This window comes from Ictidomys tridecemlineatus, unplaced genomic scaffold (genome assembly GCF_052094955.1).
Source record: "Ictidomys tridecemlineatus isolate mIctTri1 unplaced genomic scaffold, mIctTri1.hap1 Scaffold_722, whole genome shotgun sequence".
Lineage (NCBI taxonomy): Eukaryota > Metazoa > Chordata > Mammalia > Rodentia > Sciuridae > Ictidomys > Ictidomys tridecemlineatus.
The window spans coordinates 169,998-189,524 of NW_027525192.1; the positions used below are offsets into that span (position 1 = coordinate 169,998).

The following is a 19,527-nucleotide window of genomic DNA, read 5'->3' on the forward strand; positions in this document are numbered from 1 at the left end:
CTTTGAATGGGCCACACTCTCCTGTTTCTTGGGATTTTTCTTTTTTTTAAAATCTGGACATTTAAATCTAATAATGTAGCTCTAGAAATCAGATTCTGTCTCTTCTCCAGAATGTGTTGATTTTTTTTTATTGTTGCTGTGCTGGAGATTAGCCTGAAGTATAAGTTTAAGTTCTTTTCAGTTCTTTTTCAACCTGCACCTTTTATTGGATGTGTGTGGTGACTTTCTAAATTTCCTTGTATATGTAGTTGCTTTTTTTAAAATGTCTGACTTTCAATAGGGTAAGAAGTAAAAAATGAATGGGTAGAAAAAATGAATGGGTAGGTTAATAAAAGAAAGAAAAAGGTCTCTGGCTCATTAAATCTCCTAGATTTTTCTTCAATCAGAGGAGGAGGAACTTGGGGGAGGATTACAACAATGGCTGCCTGCCCATGGGTTTGTGTCTCTAAAATCAGAGTTGTATCTGTCAGTAATCAGTATGTAGATCCTCAATTTTTGGACAGAGTTCTTCTTGTCCTATAAATTTGTGCAGGCTCTCCCAGAGAAGATCTGTAGTTACCTGTCGTGAGACTGGTGCATAGGCAGGTGCTACAATGCTGTGAACTGAAATTGGCCAAAATTTACTACTCTCCAAATCTTAAGGTTGACTCCAGAGTTTCAAAATACTTACATTTGATACATTCTGCCAGTGCATTTGTTGTCTGAGGAAACAAGTTCCTGGTGTTTCTTACTTAGCTATCTTCCCAGAATCCTCTCTTCATTTTTTTAAAGAGTTTTATTTTTTATTTTTATTTTTTTATTATTTCATTTTTGTTTTTAACTATTGGGATTATATTTGAGTAAAGTAGTCTATTGCTTTAAAGCTTTAGAAAACAACAGCCTTGGACTAAACTAGTATGTTCATTCTTGTGCTTAACTCTTGTCTGAGCAGTTGTGACAGGCAGAGTAATGGCCCCTAAAGAGACCAAGTCTTAATTCCTGGAACCTGTAAACGTTACCTTGTATGGAATAGATGGAGTGGGGTGTTTGTTAATGTAACTAACTTAAGGGCCTTGAGATAGGGTGATGTATTAGTCTATTTTTTTTTTGTTACTACAAAGAAATACCTAAGGCAGACTAATATTTGGGAGGCTGAAAGTCCAAGTTCAGGTGGCCCAGTTGGTTCCGCTTCTGATGAGGGCTTAATCGTGGACAGCATGAAATGGTAGGGAACATGTGTGGGAGCCAGAGATCACATCACCAAACAGGAAGCCAGAGAGTGATTAGGGGTCTAGAGATTGGACTTGCTCTTATAACAACTCTCGGGAGAGTTCAGGGTTTTATGAATTCTGGGAGCAGCTACTTAATATTAATATCCTTAGGACCTTCCATTAGAGCCCCCACCTCTTAAATAGTGTCTCTCAGCTCCCACCTTGCCACATTGGGACCAAATCTCCAACACGTGAACCTTTGGAGGGTAATATTTTAAAACTATATCCAAGCCATAGCAGGTGACTCTTTTGTATAATTTGGATGGGCCCTAATGTAATCACTTATAGACATGAGGTAGAGGGAGTCTTCAGAGAGAGAAGAGGAAAAAAATGGCATGATTGCAGAGGCAGAGATTGAAACAATGCGACTTCTTATGGTTTGGATATGAGGTGTTCCCCAAAAGCTCGTGATCCTGGAATGTTCAGAGGTAAAATGATCAGATTATGAGAGTTGTGAGCTAATCAATGGATTAATCATTTGAATGGGTTACTAGGTGGTAGCTAAAGGCAGGTAAAGTTGGAGAGGGTGGGTCACTAGAGGTGTGCCCATAGGGATTATGTATTCTGTCCCTGGCTCCTGCTCTCTCCCTGCTTTCTGGCTGCCATCAGCTGAGCAGTGTCCTTCTGCTACACCTCTCTGCCATAATACTCTTCCTCACCTTGGGCTCAGAGCAATTGAGTTGACTGTGGACTAAAACTTTGAAACCATAAGCCAAAAATAAATGTTTTCTCCTGTAAGTTGTTCTGGTTAGGTTTTTGTTCAGGAAATGAAATCTGATTAACATAGCTATAAGCCAAAAAGTGCTGGCAGATACTAGAAGCTGGAAGAGGTAAAGATAAGATTCTCCAGTAGAGCCTCCAGAGGTGTCATGCTGACACCTTGATTTTCATACCATTGACTGCTGGCCTCTGGAGTTGTGTTCCTTATTATCAGCTTTTCTTTTATTTATTATTACTTTTCCCTGAAGTTTAACACAATGCTTTCAGTTTTATGACTATTTCACTTACATATTGCTGCATAACAAACCATCCCTGAGTTTAATGCCTTAAAATAGCAACAATTTATGATTTCTATATTTTTCTTGGCTGACTAGATTCAGCTGGGGGTGGTGGTGGTTTCTTCACTGTGTGATGTCCTATGGAATCACTCAGAAGCTGCATTCATTTGAGACCTCAACCAAGGTTGGAAAGACCAAGATGACTTCACACTTATGTGGCTGCAACTGGAATTGCGGGCATCAGTGACTGGGGACTGACCGGGCTTTAAGAGGATAAACACGGAAGTTGCCATGCTTATTAAGTCCTAAGCCAGAACTAACACAGTGTCACTTCTGCTGCTTTCTGTTGATTAGAGCAGATCACAAGGCATCCCAAGTTGAGGAACAGGGATGAAACAAACATACAGAAAGGAGGATTGTGGGGCTGGGGATATAGCTCAGTTGGCAGAGTGCTTGCCTCAAATGCCCAAGGCCCTGGGTTCAATCCCTAGCATGAGTAAAAATAATAAATAAATAAATAAGGAGGTTTACACAAGGGAAGGTAGGAATTTGCCAGTCATCTCCAGAAAGTATACAACAGACTGTTTAGAAAATGGACTTCAGCAAGAAACATTTTTTTTCTTTCTTTTTTTAAAATATTTTTTGGTAGTTGAACACAATACCTTTCTTTCTTTCTTTCTTTCTTTCTTTCTTTCTTTCTTTCTTTCTTTCTTTCTTTCTTTCTTTCTTTCTTTCTCTCTTTCTTTCTCTCTTTCTCTCTTTCTCTCTCTCTTTCTCTCTGTCTTTCTCTCTTTCTTTCTTCCTTTCTCTCTCTTTCTCTCCTCTCTTTTTCTCTCTCTTTCTCTCTTTCTTTCTTTCTTTCTATGTGGTGGTGAGCATCGAATACCCAGGGCCTTGCACATGTGAGACAAGTGCTCTACCACTGAGCCATAACCCCAGCCCCTTCAGCAAGAAGCATTTTCTAAGAAATAATTTCTGGTGTGAAAACAAATCCATAGAAACTGCCTAAATAGAAACCTGCACACATGAGGCGTTTAAGAGATGCATGTTTTCTCTGGGTGCAGTGGTGTTTACCTGTAATCCCTGTGACTTGGAGGCTGAGGCTGGAGGATTACAAAGTTTGAGGCTAGCCTCAGCAATTTAGCAAGAACCTGTATCAAAATTAACAGCTACCAGTGAAGTGAGTGCAAATATGTTTCTAGGACTGCTTCTGGACCAGTGACTTCCTTGGCAAATGGCGGAGCACTTCCAGAACTAAAACCTTTCACTCCCTCCCTGGATATGGTATTGTGATAGCCAGTTTAGCCATTTGGAAATTCCCCATCTTGAGAGCAGCTTCTGAAAGGGAAGGGTTACAAAAGCATTCACCAAGTCCAGCAATTTCTCAGTCGTCTGCAGAGGATTAGAAGGGAAATGAAGAGACTGGGAGGACAGCTAATCCGTCAGCACTTAGAGACCCTGGAGCAGATCCTTTCCTGGGCTTCCTACATGGTTTGCCTGTAGCTGAATAAAGGGACTTCCTGGTAGAACCACTGCTTGGGTACAAGGGCTTGGTTTTTCTTTTGCTTTTTTATTGCTAGGGTTGAAACCTAGGACCTTGTGTACGATGCTCTTTACTCCTGAGCTATGTCTCTAGCCCAAGGGCTTTGTTGAGTATGAGATTCTGACTGTGAGACTCCTGATTTCTTTCTAATCATTCTTTTCAGTTTCATTTCATTTCATTTAAAAGAAAATTCTTATGTAATTGTTATTCACTCCTTCTTTTACTCATTGCTGCTCTGGGGAATATGTGATGGTGTTGCCTAGTCAGTGGTAGGGATAGGATTCCAAGAACAGAGTCAGAGATGTTCCTCCTGGAGAGGTTCCAAAGCCAAATTTCTCTTTTATGAGTTGTTTCTATTTTTTTATTTTGCATTTGATCATATCCTTTGAAATGCTTGTGTGTGCTTTGTCTTCCTTTGTAAGTTTGTTTCCACTTGGAGGATGTTGTTTTTCTTAAGATGAGCTTGCTATTTTATCAGCAATCAGTGTGGCAAGGAGACAAGCCCTTTTGCTGATTTCTGTCCTCTGAGTTGGTTTTATTAGCCCAAATCTAGGGAGTTGCTCCGTTTTAATAGTTTATTTGGTTTCTATTTGAAACACCAACTGAAAAGCTCTAGGTTTTTGCCTTTAGCCATTGTTTCCATCTAATGACTAGATTTATAGTGTTTGCTCCATGGCCTGTGAATAAGTCCTGTCCTTTTCAAAGCTGGGCATCACCTATGCCTTTGCTGCTGTTGCCCAGCAGTTCCTCAAGCCTGCGGGGTTTTGTTTGCCTTCTCTAGTTTTTTCCTTTTATATCTTTGTGAGTTGCTCCATTGATCTTGGTTCCTGGGATGATTGAGAATGATGTGGGATGTATATATATATAGGGACTAGGGGTGAATATACCTTCTTTTTCCTTAACACATTTTGCAAATTCTTTGTTTTTTTCATTGCATGATTGTTTTCATCATAATAATGCTTTTGTTATGAAGCATATACTTCTGGCATTTTAACTTTTTCTGTTTATGGCCAATCTAGGTTCTTTGACTGGGTTATGAATTAAATTTACATAAGACAGATTAGCAGGACAAATGCTATTTTAATTATGTGCATATACATAGGAGAGTCCCACAAAATATGAGACTGGGCCAGATGACCGAAACTTATGAAGTTTCCCAAGCTCCAGAGAGGAACAGGGATCAGGGATTCTGGGGAGATGGGAACAAATATAGCAAGGTGAGAGGAGAAATTATATAGTGAATAAAGACTGTCTTGTGTGCAGATCAGCAGTGTCTCAGGTAATAAAAATTGTCTCTGAGCAGCCCTCTTCCTGAAATAGATCCTTTCACTAACGTAGATTTCCTTTATGGACAGAAATTATTTTATGAAAGCTTTTTAAAGTTATTCCTGTGACTGTAGTTTCTCTGAATAACCAGATGAAAATATGGCAGTGAAGCATATGTGGTGTGAAGTGTCTGATCTGTCCTCATACGTATAGTCATACTCTTGGGTGGGATTCCCTGGGCCCAGCAGTCCTCCCTCCCGTTGTGCCTGTGTATCCTCCCTGGGGGGCTAGGGGTTTGTGCACCTCTTTCACAGTCTGGCATCCTCAACTTAAAGCTGCCTTATTCTCACCCTGTGTCCTGGCTTGTGTGTTTTCACCTATGTCTGCCTGTTTATCCCATTTACAATTTTTGGTTGTCTTTACTCTTCCTGGGAGCTTGAACTTACAGAGGTTTAGCTTTTCCCTTTTGGTTATCACTTCTATTGTTTTCATGAAGCTGCTGAACTAGTTTTGACCATATAAATAAACAGGTTTGAAATGGCTGTCACTGGAGTATTCACCCCCAGGGCTTGTTATATCTTGTGGTGGTAACATCAGTCTGTTTGCTTGTTTGGATGAAATCAAATTGAACTGTTTATAAACTGGTGAGACAAGCTTTGTCTATTTGTGTTTAAGAAAATGTCAAGCCCTGGCAGGATACTCAATTTATTGACCCGAATTATGATTCTGAATGCCATTAGATGTGGCTAATTGTGAGCTTCATGAAATTATTCTGTTCCCATCTTCATCCTAATTTCTTTCTCTTGGTCTGTCTTAAGGACTCTGTCCTTTTGTTTGCTTCATGCAGTAAGTTTGCATTGGATACAGTTGTGAACTGGACATCATACTTAGTATCAGAGAGACTGTGGAAAAAAACATTAGTTAGAATCTCTGCCTGGGCCCAATTTATCATCTGGTGGGATAAATACACAAACAAAGAGGAAGTTCAGTGTATGACATGCTGCAAGTTCTGTGATGGGGAGAGCACAGGATGCAGTGCAAAACCAAGGACAGGTACCTAACCCAGATGCTATGGTTTGGATGTGGTTTGAGCATGTCCTCTAGGGGTTCATGTGTGGGGAGCTTGGTCCTCACTGCAGCAGTGTTTACAGGTGGTAGGACCTATAAGAGGTAGAGCTTAGAGTGAAATCATTTGGGGGTACTGCCCTCAAAAAGGATTGAGGTCATTCTCCAAAGAGTGAGTTGTTGTAAGAGTGAATATGACCCCCAAATCACTCTCTGGCTTCCTTCCTGGTGTTTTAGAGAAAGACCTCTTATCACAACAGAGTTAGATTGAAGCCGGTGGTGGGAAGCAAAAAGGGTATTATAGCATCTGGGGCAGTAGCAGTAAGGATGGAGAGAGGTTGACTCAACAGACCTTCTGGAGGTAGAAGCAGCAAGATTTGCTGGTTGATTGTGCATGGGGTGTTTCGTTTCTGACTTGGGGAGTCAGATGGCTACTGGGTAGGTAACAGTCACTGAGAGAAATAAAAGGGCATTGAAGGATAGGTTTGAGATCAACCATATTAGAAAATTTTTCTTCTCTAAGTTTATTTATTCATTTATTGCCAAAATATTTTCTGGCCCAGTGGCATTTATGTAATATTGTGTTGTGTATCAGGAGGGACGTGAAGAAGTGTGAGTTCCAGTCTTCAGAAATTCAGCCATAGTTGAGGTAGCAAGGTAAACATTTAGTGAGTGACTGTTGGGTCAGCAGTTTTCTACGCTCTCTCCCTGCCTCGTCCATCTTCTTTGTTTCTCTGTGTCCTGCTCATAAACTTTTCAGGCCAGGCACAGATTTACATTTAGATAGGAGAAATAAGTCCTGGTATGTGATCGCACAGTAAGATGACTATAGTTAAAATAATGTATACATATTTCGAAATAGCTAGAAGAGAGGATTTGAATGTTTCATCATAAAGAAATAACTTGTTTGGAGTGATGGGTAGATATGCTAATCATCCTGATTTGATCATTACATAGTGTACACATGTAATGAATCATTGCATTGTATCCCATAAATTTGTACAACTCTTGTGTCAACTAGAATTTTTTTTACAAGGGAAACTTTCAAAGCCAGTAAAACATAAGTGAAGCTGCTTAGCTTGGCATTCACATTTTTAAGAAACTTTTGCCAGTCTACCTTTTCTACCTTCTCTTGTCACAAAGTCCTTTTGTCTTACATCCAGCTGGGCCTACCCACTTTGTTTTATCTTGTTTTTAATTCAGTGTTACTAGTATTTCAAGGCTCATCTTGTTTTCCCTCTTTCCCACAAAACTTTCCCTAACCTTTTTACCCCCAATGATATGTTTTCCAACTCTGAACTCTTATTATAAACATCATTCATTTGACCCTGACATATATATCTTGTTTTCTAAACAGATTTTAAGCTCCAAGAGCAGTAACTATCTTATATTGTTAGTTATCTCCCACAGGATCTAGTACAGTGCTCAATAGGAAGCTTGTAGGTACTTTTAAAAAATATTTACTACCTTTGTGAGAAAATTACAATCTAATGATAATTTTAATTAAGTAGCAAGTGAAAAACAACAGTCAGGATTCAGAGGAGAAAGATTCGTATATGACCTAAAATGGTACCATGATCTTAGCCTTTTAAAGTAAGACTGTATTACAGACCTGTATCCAGGTATGGTCACACTGCCTATAATTCCAGCTTCTCTGAGAGGAAAAGGCAGGAAGATTGCAAGTTTGCAGACAGCCTCAATAACATAGTGATACCTTATCTCAAAATAAAAAATAAAAAGGGGATGAGAATGTCCCTTGGTGGTAATCTTCCCAGGTTTTAATTCCTTGTACAAAAAAAAGGCAGACTCATAGATACCCCCAAACTTTTGAACTACGTCCACAAAGAAGCACTATTGTAAGTAGTGACTTTGCATTCAGTGTGGCCATAAAAACAAATATAGCCATTGTTACTTGGAATCTGTTATTAGCAGATTATCATTCTAAGCTCTGTATTCAAGGTGCTGTAGACTTTTGGATTTGAAAGTTATAGATGAGTGAAGTTTGAATTACGTCCCTAAGATAATATCTCCCTGTCCTCTACCTCTTGGGGCTTTTTATAATACACATAACTGTTAATATTACATATCTTTCAGGCACAGTATGTAAATATTTAGCCAAGTCTTTAGGAGCTTTTGGCAGATACAGAGTTGAGATGATGCTCCCTGGCAAGCACACAGAGCTCAGCTCTTTTGTTTGTAGTAAAATGGAATCCTGGTCTTTCAAGTGAGCCGAACCAGAAATAGGGTCAACATTTTCTTACAGGATGGAGGAACCTAAGAATGGTAGTCTTGAAGAACACCTCCTATGTTCTCAGAGTGCTCAGGTGAAGTTAAAATTCACTTTAGAAAATAATTTTGGTTTTCCTTAAACACTGATAAGTGCATAGTTAATTCTTGAAAGTCCTATGCCATCTAGCATGGTGACAATGATTTTAACAGTATATAGTCGGTTCTCTGTATATACAAGTTCTGCATTCATGTATTCAACCAAGGATAAAATGAAAATATTTTGGGGAAAAATGCATCTGTGCTGAACATGTTCAGGTTTTTCTTCCTATTAGCCCCTAAACAATACAGTGTAACAACTATTTAATACATAGCATTTATATTGTATGAGGTATTATTAATCATCTAGAAATGAATTAAAGAATACAGAAAGATTTACATGGGTTATATGTAAATACTATGCCATTTTATATAAGGCATCTATATAAAATGGCATTTCAGGACCTGTGGGGGTCCTGAAATAAACCTACCCACCATGAATACTGAAATACAACTGTGTACTTTTGAAAAAATGTTGTCAAAATCCTAATTAGCTTCTAAAATAATTAAAATATCCACCAAATGTTTACCTTTGAGTAATATACCTTCTTTATATATATATATATATATATATATATCTTCCAAGATAAACTAGTTGGTAAATATTTGATAAGGTATCTGAATGAAGTAATTTACTATTTGGGACAGTTAGCTTTAATTCAACTGTTTTAGTTGAGTTAGTTGTTTTAGTTGTTTTAATGACTTCAATCTTCAATAGTAGTTCTGCAGCCCTTTTTCATGGCAGTATTGTGGTCAACAGAGCTAGTTACCTATCAGTACACTTTCTTAATCAAAGTGCGAGAATCATATGATCTGCACATGTACAATTGCTTATTTTTCTCTCTCTCAATCAAGAGATACCAGGCAACTAAGAAATGGCTTATTCCCTTAGACATTAATAATTGAGTCCTAAAGAGGACATGTCCACTGACCTTTTTAGTTGTATATGAAGAGTTTCTATTGGGCAAGTGCATTTAGAGATCCTTCTGTGAGTTGTGATTTTGATAGGTATGTCCATCTTTACATTGAGTTTATCTTTTGCTTATTGATTCATTAAAGTTCTTTATATATTTTGGGTATTGATTATGTAACTCTTAGATACATTTATTATAAATTATCTCCTTAATTGTGACCTGACTTTTATTTTTAATTAAAAACAGTTTTATTATGAGAATTTTCAACATATGTAAAAATGAAGAGAGTAGTATAATTGACCCTTACATACTCATCACTTGGCTTCAGCAGTTAGCAACATTTTGCCAATCTTATTTCTCCCGTTTTTTTACCTTCTCATAAAGGAGATTGCAGATCCATGTCAGTTTTTTTCCTGTAAATTTACTCATTATGTATTAATGAGTGATAAAGAAGTTTAAGAAGAAATACCACCGTCCTATGATCATGCCTAACGAAGTTAATAATTCCTTAATATTCAAAATTTCCCTTTTGTTCTATAAATATCTTTTTACAGTTGATTTATTGGGATGAGGAGGAACCGAAACAACTTCCACACATCGCTTTTAGTCTTTAATTTTTTTTTTTCTTTTCTTCACTGTACTGGGGTTTGAACCCAGAGGCATTCTACCACTAAACTATATCCTCAGCCTTTTAAAAATTTTTATTTTGAGACAGGGTCTTAATACATTGATGAGGATGGCCTTGAACGTGTAGATCTTTCTTTCTCAGCCTCAGGAGCAGCTAGATTACAGATGTGCACCACTGTACCCAAAATATTTTATAGATAGTATGTATGCTTCCTAATTCATGAACCCTTTAGATGCATATGTCATTTTTAGTAATGCTGAGGTTGATCAGTGGATTTATTGCAGATTGTGTCATCTTGATCTTTTTACAAAATTCCTTTCACTTAATAGTTTTAGCGTCCATCAGTAATCTCTGCCTAGACTCATTAGTTTGTTTTTTTTTTCTTTTATCAGCTGTTGTAAAATGATGATTGTATAATTGTATTTTCTTTCAACATGTATTAGCTGGATGCCCCTCTACCCATACCCTCCCAGTACTGGGTGCTCTACCTGACCTACTTCTGTAGACCTTTTTCGTTTTTTCTTTTGAGAATCTCACTAAGTTGTCCAGGCTGGCTTTGGAATTGAAATCCTGCCTCAGTTGCTGGGAATATAGGAATGGGCCACTGCACCTGGCAGAATTCTTTTATAAAGGAACTATTTTTCATCAATTACTTGTTCGTATATAATGCAGGTTTTTTAGGGAATGTAGGAAAATGCTTTTATTACTAATTTTCTTCATTTTAACTTTCATAATATTAAGTTGCTGTCTTAGCAGCCTCTAGTAACCATATGGTCAGCAATTTTATGTTAGTGTCCTCAACTCCAGTAACCACAGGAAGTATGAAGAGAGACAGAAAGTACCTGTATGCTCAGTAGGTTGCATCACAGGAGTGGATCTCAGAGTTAAGGAACCAAAATCTTTTATAATGGGTAGTATACATGTCTGCCCTTTGCTCCAGATGGAGATATTCTGTCTCCTAAGGCTATTCATTACATAAACATCCTTGAATAGAGTCCAAAACATAAGTAGCCATTGCCTTACTTTTCAAGATGTGTAGTAAGGAGAATTTTCTCTCAATTTTATCCATCCCTCATTTCTATACTATCTTGATTTTTGCAGAATTTTCCCTTGAGTACGTCATGCTGTCAGCTCTTTTGATTAATTTGACTGACAAATTGGGACTAAGCCCATTTATTTTATCTCATACAACATTTAGTTTAGGTTACTGTCAACAGGGATCCAAGCAGCCGGATAAGTATAACTTTCAGTATAACATCAACCATGCCCACCGGCATCTCAGATCCAATCAGTTGCACAAATTTAATAAGCCAATAGAGTCTTTGGTTTTCTCTTGAATTTTCTGTATTGACCTTTCCACTTAGCCCAAGGCATTAATCCAGATAGCTTAAAATGTAGTAGTGATTGCACAGGGTTTGTCTTAACATGTAAATTGGAAGTCAAGGACAGTTTTTCATCCATAAGAACCCTGTTCATGATTTGAAGCAAACCTGAGTGACCTCAGTTGAGGTACAATGAAGACTTCAGTTGAAGTCAGATGACAAATATGTTGTTTTTTAATTTTTTAAAAAAACATGTTTTTTAATTGGAGGACTCTCATAGTAGTATGTGTAAAAATTGAGTGACTTACATCTTTAGGAAGCTTCTGTGAATAACCAGCATGGCCTTGTTTTGAAGTCATCTTCACAATCATTGGAGGGCACATGATCAACTGGTGGCATTCCCTTAAACATTTGAAAGTCTTTTACAACTGCGCCTAAGTGCATATTTTGAGGAGTGAGGCAAGTTAATGCCTGCTTTCAAAAAAGAAATACAATCCCAGGACACGCATGATGCCCCTGTAAAAAGATAGCATTTGGACTTTTTGGAGCTCTCCAGGATCCTTCCAACATTACCTAACAACAAGCTCTAAATAACAAAAAACTTTAGAGTTTATCAGTGAGTCCAAGTAATTAATTCTAGTCTTTGGATTTGGAGATACTGCTTGTAGGTGGTATGTCTAAGTTGTTTTGTTATACCACCAGCTGAGAGGCATTCACCTCCCTCAGACAGTGCTTGAGTGGTGGCCTCAGAAAAGGGGAAGACATCCGGAGTTTTTGACAGGTGTTTTGCATAGAAGGGTCTGCCATTGGAGGCAGGGCCATTATGTACAGTTTTTGATAGATTTTTCAGTAAGGTTAAGGGGAAAGGAAGTCAAATTGTGAGCAGATGGAGGATGACAGACCCAGCAGGTGAATTTAAAGTGGTCACAACAGTTTGGGAGAGACATAGCAGAGCATTTTCCTAGGTGAGGAAGACTGTAGGGGCAGTTTCTTTCTTATTTTTTTTAATTATTAAAGATATTTATGGTCTAGGGTTGTGGCTGAGCTTTAAGACTCTCGCCTAGCATGTGTGAGGCTCGGGTTTGATCCTTAGCACCACATAAAAATAAATAAATAAAATAATATAAAGGTATTATGTTCAATTACAACTAAAAAAAATTAAAAGAGATATTTATTATTCCTGATTGCATATTATAGGTATAAGTGCCAGCTACAGAGTTTCTGTTTTGTGCTCTGAGTTATATGTATGAGAACCCTACACTTTCTTCTCATTACAGTCTGTGTCCGTACCTGCCAATCTAAATCCAGCAAGGAATTTATATGGTGTGACACAGTTGACTTTATAGAGGATGCTTCTTTTTGCTGCTTCTGTTTAAAATTTTTCTTCCATGATGTCTGTTTTCTGCTTTTCCTCTTTTTGGAAACTGATTTTTTTTCCTCCTGAAGCAGTTTCAAATGACACAGAACATTGGCATTCTTCCTTCTGTTGTATCTTCTAGGTTCAGGGATGTTCCCCTTCCAGGTGTCCAAGTTGTTCTCCCTCTACCTCCAGAGAATCAACTGCCCCACTTCGTAGCGTCACCTTTCCCCCATCATTCTCTACTGCAGCAAGGCTTTTTGTCTGGAATGGTCATGTACAAGAGGGGCAAGAAACTTTTATAAAACTCCACTTTATCCCACTAGGGCTACCAAAGGATCAAGGAATGAATCAGCAGCGTACTCAAAAAAGTGGTTATTATCTTATGATACAAAACTCAGCCTCGGGAGAATTCAGATGTGGTTGAACAGAATGAAGTTTGAGTCTTCTGTACACCCTTTGGCTAGAGTATGCAGAGGATGTACCAACTAGGCTGTCTCAGGATATCCTTACTGGAAAAAAAGAAGCAGGCCAGGAATAATCAGGACAGAGCCATAAATTTCCAAAATAGGGAAAAAACTTTATTTATTATTTGTTATTTTACTTTATGGCTGTTTTTGAGTCTTCAATTCAATGGAATTTAATTTTATATATAGTAAGAGGGCAGGATCCAATTTTAATTTTGTTAGATAATCTATTACCATACCATCCTTTTCTATAATCTGCAGTATCAGCTTTTCTATTAATCAAGTTTCCATGTATGTGTCTGTCCTTGTCTCTTGATCCTTTTTTATTGGCTTAATAATTGTCCCCACACTGTCCTAATTACTAAACTTTTCTAATATTTCTGGCTATCTGATTGGTGAGTCTTCCAACCTTGTTTTTTAAAATTATCTTTGCTTTTCTTAATTCTTATCCCTTGGTGTGTCTATATTAATTTTGGAATCTGCTTTTGTTAGATCACTTTCTCTCTCTCTTTCTCTCTCTCTCTCTCTCTCTCTCTCTCTCTCTCTCTCTCTCTCTCTCTCACACACACACACACACACACACACACACACACACCCATTACTGTTTATATTGGAATTGCATTGTCTTTATAACCAACTTGGGGAGAATTTCATCTTTATAATATTAAATCTTTTAAGCCATGAGCACAGCACACCTCTCCTGTTTGAGGAACGTCTCCTTAAAAACATGATATATTAGTGCAGGGGGGGGGAAGAACCTGACTTCTCTGTCACCCTATACACAAAAGTTAATTTTAGATGGATCATAGACCTCAACATAAAAGCTAAACCCATAAAGGTTCTAGAAGAAAACAAGAAATGTTTTACTTTGAAGTAGGCAGAGATTTCTTAGGCCATGAAAAGCATGAGACATAAAGGGAGGAAAAGAAGGTAAAGTATTAGACTTTACCAAATATCTAAAAACCTCTGCTTATCAAAAGATTTTAGGAAGAAAATAAGTTAGCAAACTACAAACTAGGAGAAAGTATATGCAGTGCATAATTATGACTATATAAGAAAGGAAAGAAGCAACCTGTTTTTAAAATGGACAAAAATCTTGAATAATGTTTGTCAGCATCTATATATCAGAGAGAACATTTGACATTTGGTTTGGGTGAATTGGCATATTTCATTTAGCATGATAATATCCATTTCTATCCATATACCAGCAAATGCCATAATTTCATTCTTCTTTATGACTAATATTCCATTGTGTATATGTAACACATTTTCTTTATCCATTCATCTGTTGAAGGATACCTAGGTTGGTTCCATAGCTTAGCTATTATGAATTGAGTTTCTGTAAACATTGATATGGCTGTGTCACTATGGTATGCTGATTTTAAGTCTTTTGGATATATGCTGAAGAGTGGGATGACTGGGTCAAATGGTAGTTCCACTGTAAGTTTTCTGAGGAATCTCCATACTGTTTCCAATAGTGGTTGCACCAATTTGCAGTGCCACCAGCAATGTATGAGTGTACCTTTTTCTCTATATCTTCACCAACATTTATTGTTACTTATATTCTTGATAATTGCCATTCAGTCAGGGACCATTTTATTTCACTGACTACATTTGGCAATGTCTGGAAATATTTTGATTGTCATGATTGGAAGGAGGAGTGTCATGCTATTGGCATCTATTTGGTAGAGGCCACAGAGGCTGCAGGGCACAGGACATAAATAGCCTGCAGTGCACAGGATGTTGCTCCGCACTGCCCACCAAAACATAGGGTTATTTGGTCCAAAATGATTAGTACCAAGGTTGGGAAACCTTGTTCTAGAACCTACCCTTATCACCAAAGCTGAGTCAGCATCAATCAGATTTTTGACTGTACACATAGTCCAAATCAATTGCTCAGACTTGGCATTTTCACATGTTAAGTATTTCTTCCTGACAGACTTAGTATCAAATTTTCATAAATATATGTAATCTGGGCTGGGGATGTGGCTCAAGTGTAGCGCGCTCACCTGGCATGTTTGTGGCCTAGGTTCGATCCTCAACACCACATACAAACAAAGATGTTGTGTCTGCCGATAACTGAAAAATAAATATTAAAAAATTCTCTCTCCGTCTCTCTCAAAATAAATAAATAAATAAATAAATAAATAAATAAATAAATAAATAAATGTAATCTTAAATTTGGAGTTAAAAGTCCACAAATCCAAACATGTCCAAAGTCAAAATTATATGTATCATTTCTGTTAAATTTAAGTTGCTATAGGTTTTGTTTTTAACTTGCATTAAGTATCCAAACAAATTACCTTTGTCACCGTTCTTTAAAGTGTATGTGAGGGGGAATGGATCAGGGGAAACACATGATAGTAATTGATCTTTTTTCTTTCTCCACAGAATGACAGGCAGAGAGTTTTTCTCTTGTTTCCCAGAACTCTATCCCTTCCTTCTAAAACAGCTGGAATCTGTAGCCAGTACAGTGGACAGGTAAAAAGTTTTTCAGAAGCCCATGATGATTTCTTCTGTTAAGAGTTATTTTCTGCCAGGTGCGGTGGTACAGGCCTATAATCCCAGCAGCTCAGGAGGCTGAGGCAGGAGGATTTCGAGTTCAAAGCCACCCTCAGCAAAAGTGAGGTGCTAAGTAACTCAGTGAGACCCTGCCTTTAAATAAAATACAAAACAGGGCTGGGGATGTGGCTCAGTGGTCCAGTGCCCCTGAGTTCAACCCCTAGTACCACCCCCCAGAATCCCCCAAAAAAGAGGGCTTCCAGTCTCATCAGGGCAGTTAGAGAAGTTCATCTTTGCCCTTTCAACCACACCCTATCACTGGTAGTGGGATTTTTAGTATGGACATTAGAACATGTGCCATTATATTCTGCCAGGGGTATTTGCATATTGTGTGAATATATGTGAATAGTCTGTAATAGGAAAATAAAATTATATCAATGAGTTTTTCTTCTGTTTATGATACATTTCCTCATATTAGTAGTTTGTGCAGACAGACTTTGGCCCTAGTATGTTCATGCCTTAAATACATTTGGACACCAAAAGTTTCACATTTCATACTCAAGAGTAGTAGACTCTGCTTAAGCAAATGACTGACTTTGAGAAGAAAATCATGTGCAAGAGCCCAATCCCTGATTTTTCCTAGAGTTTTTTCCCTTTTGATGAATACTAGGAAGATATGAAATGAATGGAGAAAAAAGTGAAAAAAAAGGAAAACTCAAAAGAGTCTCACTTCATATACAGAATTAATTAATTACTTAATGAGAAAGGGTTTGAAGATAGTGCCTCAATTATTAAAGTTCAGATCTTTTGTGTACATCCACTTTTTTTTCAGTGATCTGGGGCAATTGGACCATCACCCAAGCATGTTCCTGTTACTTTTGGTGCTGGAGAGACTGTACCCCTCCCTGATGGATGGCACCTCTTCTGCTCTCAGCATTGTACCTTTTGTTCCCTTCATTATGAGGTAGTATCATCCTAAGTGAAAATACTGGGGGTGGTCATGGGAATTTTGTGAGGATATTTTAGTTTGTTTTTATTTCAGAAATTATTATATAATAAGAGATGTTAATTAATTAGTTTATGTTTTTCCTTGGAAGGGATCTTGTATAGACAGGAGCAGGAGGCTTATTGCCCCTGTCCCAGACTACCCTCCAGTGTTTTAGTGGAAGGTTCTTCTCTCCTGGGTGCACCCACTGTGTAAGTAGTGTTTTCCTTGGAGACCTGCCTGCTAATGGGTGTGTGGTACTGATACAAGGTACTCTTTTGAAAAACATAGCCTGGGTATTTGCATTATCCCTGTGTTGAGCTCACCCAGCATGGTGCAGACTTGCTCCTGGCATATAGCCCCTGTTGAGCAGTTCAAGAGGACATCAGGACACCTGGTTCTTCACTTGGAGGAATGTGCTAGGGCATGCAGGGGTGGCTTGTTGATGGCAATGCCATGTAGTACAAGTTCCCACTCATCTCCTTCAAGCTTGGAGTGCCTAAAAAATGAAACATGAACATAGAATATGCATGGAATTCAGAAACAGGCTTTCCTGCTTCGGGAGCCCGTGGCCCCAGTTTTCATTTTGGATTAAACACCACAATAAGCAGGCCTTCAAAAAGTATTCACATTTTCTTGAGAAACACTCTGGAAGCCTATAGTACTGGTTAACTTTTACCTTTCTGCTTACTTCTTGACGAAACGGCAACTTCATTTTATTGTATCCACTGAAAATTGAAATGGACTTGGAGCAGAAGGATAAGAATACCAAACTCAAGAGAGTGTGTTTATTATTTATGTGGTGCTCTGGGTTCTACTTCTGGTTTCACAGAGCTGACTTATGCAGTTTATTGTGAGAAACCATTAAACATGAGATTCTGACGTGTGATTGCTGTGGCCATTTGCTTGCAACAAGTCCTGGCTGTGGCTCTGTTATCTTTGATCACAGAGATGACTCACTCAAGCTGGTTTTGTTTCCTGATACACAAAGTTACCAGTCTCCTTCATTCAGCATTTGGTGATTCATTTTAGGAATTTGGGTGGTCAGTTTTACTTTCAGGTTCCCTTTTATGACTATCTGGGGGAAAAAACCCAAGATATAGTTTTAGAAAGTTAATGTAAGGGGGAAACGCAGAGAATCTCAGTGTACATTACAAACAAAAATATGCCATGGAGGGCTGGAGATGTGGCTCAAGCGGTAGCGCGCTTGCCTGGCATGCGTGCGGCCCGGGTTCGATCCTCAGCACCACATACCAACAAAGATGTTGTGTCCGCTGAGAACTAAAAAATAAATATTAAAAATTCTCTCTCTCTCTCTCTCCCCCTCTCTCATTCTCTCTTAAAAAAAATATGCCATGGAACTTGGTCATCAGTCTGTGTTGAAAACATTGTTTGCAGGAGGTTTTTTTTTTTTCTTTTTTTTCTTTTTTCTATCAGACTATGATGTGTTGGATCCTGGAAGCCACAAATTACTGCATTAAAAATATCTTTCTAAACTTATTTGTTTACATATAATCAGAATGCACATACTACTTATTATCTTAAAAGCAAATATTATATACAACAAAATTGCATTAATATAGAAAATTTAAATACTACTTTGGAGCTACTGTACTTAGTGTGTTTTTTAAAAAACAAAAACTAAAAAGACACAAAGTAAGAAGTTTTTAATCATATTGTCCTGATGAAAATGTTGTAGTCAATAGTTGCTTTCTGCCTGAATACAGATTTATAGTGCACCACCAGAGGAGAAGCTCTGCAGTGGATTCCTTAGTTGGTCAGTAGGCTGGGATTCATTGAGGGTACGTGTGTCATAAAGCAATGTTTCTCAAATTTTAAGTTATAAAGATACCACTTGGGAATCTCATGAATTCTGATTCAGTAGAGTCTGGGATGGGCCTGAAAATCTGCCTTTCAAACAGACTTCCGGGTAATATGATCCTGCTGGTCTAAGGACCACACTTTGAGTAGCGGGATTACATTTGGGATATTAAACATCATCAGAGTCATGTACACAGAGACATTTAATAAACTAGACAGGAGTAGGGTCACACTTGGATGTACTTGGTTAGGCTATTTAAGGAGTTTTATAAAAGTAGATTTTGACTCAGGAGTGTAGAATAAGCAAAGATGTATTCTGAGCAGAGAGGTCATTAGAAAAAAGCCTGCTTTTTTTTTTTGTTTACCATGACTTCTAGAGGAGGAGTTTTCACTCCTATTTTTCCCATTGAGGAAATTGAGGTTCAGAGAGTGAGCCAGTTGCAGAGTTGAAATTTGAACCCAAGAGTGCAGGGCTTTGTCAGGAGTATTATATGTACTCTTTCTATTACACCAAAATAACCAGCTCCCTTTTGAGTTGCCATGCACTTAAGCCACATTGAATGTGCCTGTGAGGCTTGAATGTTATGCAATGAAGAGAGACTGAAGACTATGTCTCCAGTCACTGCATCTGAATACAGGTTGTTTTCAGGGTGTATCCATTGGTGGGATTGCGCATCATTTTGCTTTTCCAGTACTAAAGGTTAATTGATTGGGTTTATCAGCCATATGTAATCAGACACACATCTGTGGGATGGTGGTCCATGGCCAAATACACTCTTGTCCCTTGACCATCTACTGTGGTAAATGGAAGGAGCCTAGATTAAAATTAGAATATCCAGTTCTGAGTAGCATCAATTTGCTATAGCAACAACCTATGCTACCCCAAAATGTTCACTGGGGAGATGAACTATAAGTGGATCTTTAAAAAATAGCAAATTTGATAAAACTGCACACATTTGATTTAATGACCTCAGAAAACATTACTCATTAAGAATGTAAAAGATTGATTATGAATCCTATTATTCCAAAGCAATGTTTGTGGTTCTGATGAAGACTGAGCAGTTTTGATTTGGGGTAGCTGTTG

At 38.0% G+C, this 19,527-nt stretch overlaps 1 long non-coding RNA gene across 1 annotated transcript in view; it reads left to right on the forward strand.

Annotated features, from left to right (window-relative positions):
* The window catches only part of LOC144374489 (uncharacterized), a 56,758-nt gene extending 39,598 nt beyond the window's left edge, over positions 1-17,160 (forward strand). The window contains exons 5-6 of the long non-coding RNA XR_013433865.1: positions 15,527-15,616; positions 16,470-17,160. This is a non-coding gene — a long non-coding RNA (uncharacterized LOC144374489). The remainder of the gene's footprint in view (positions 1-15,526; positions 15,617-16,469) is intronic.
* Positions 17,161-19,527: the final 2,367 nt, after the last annotated feature.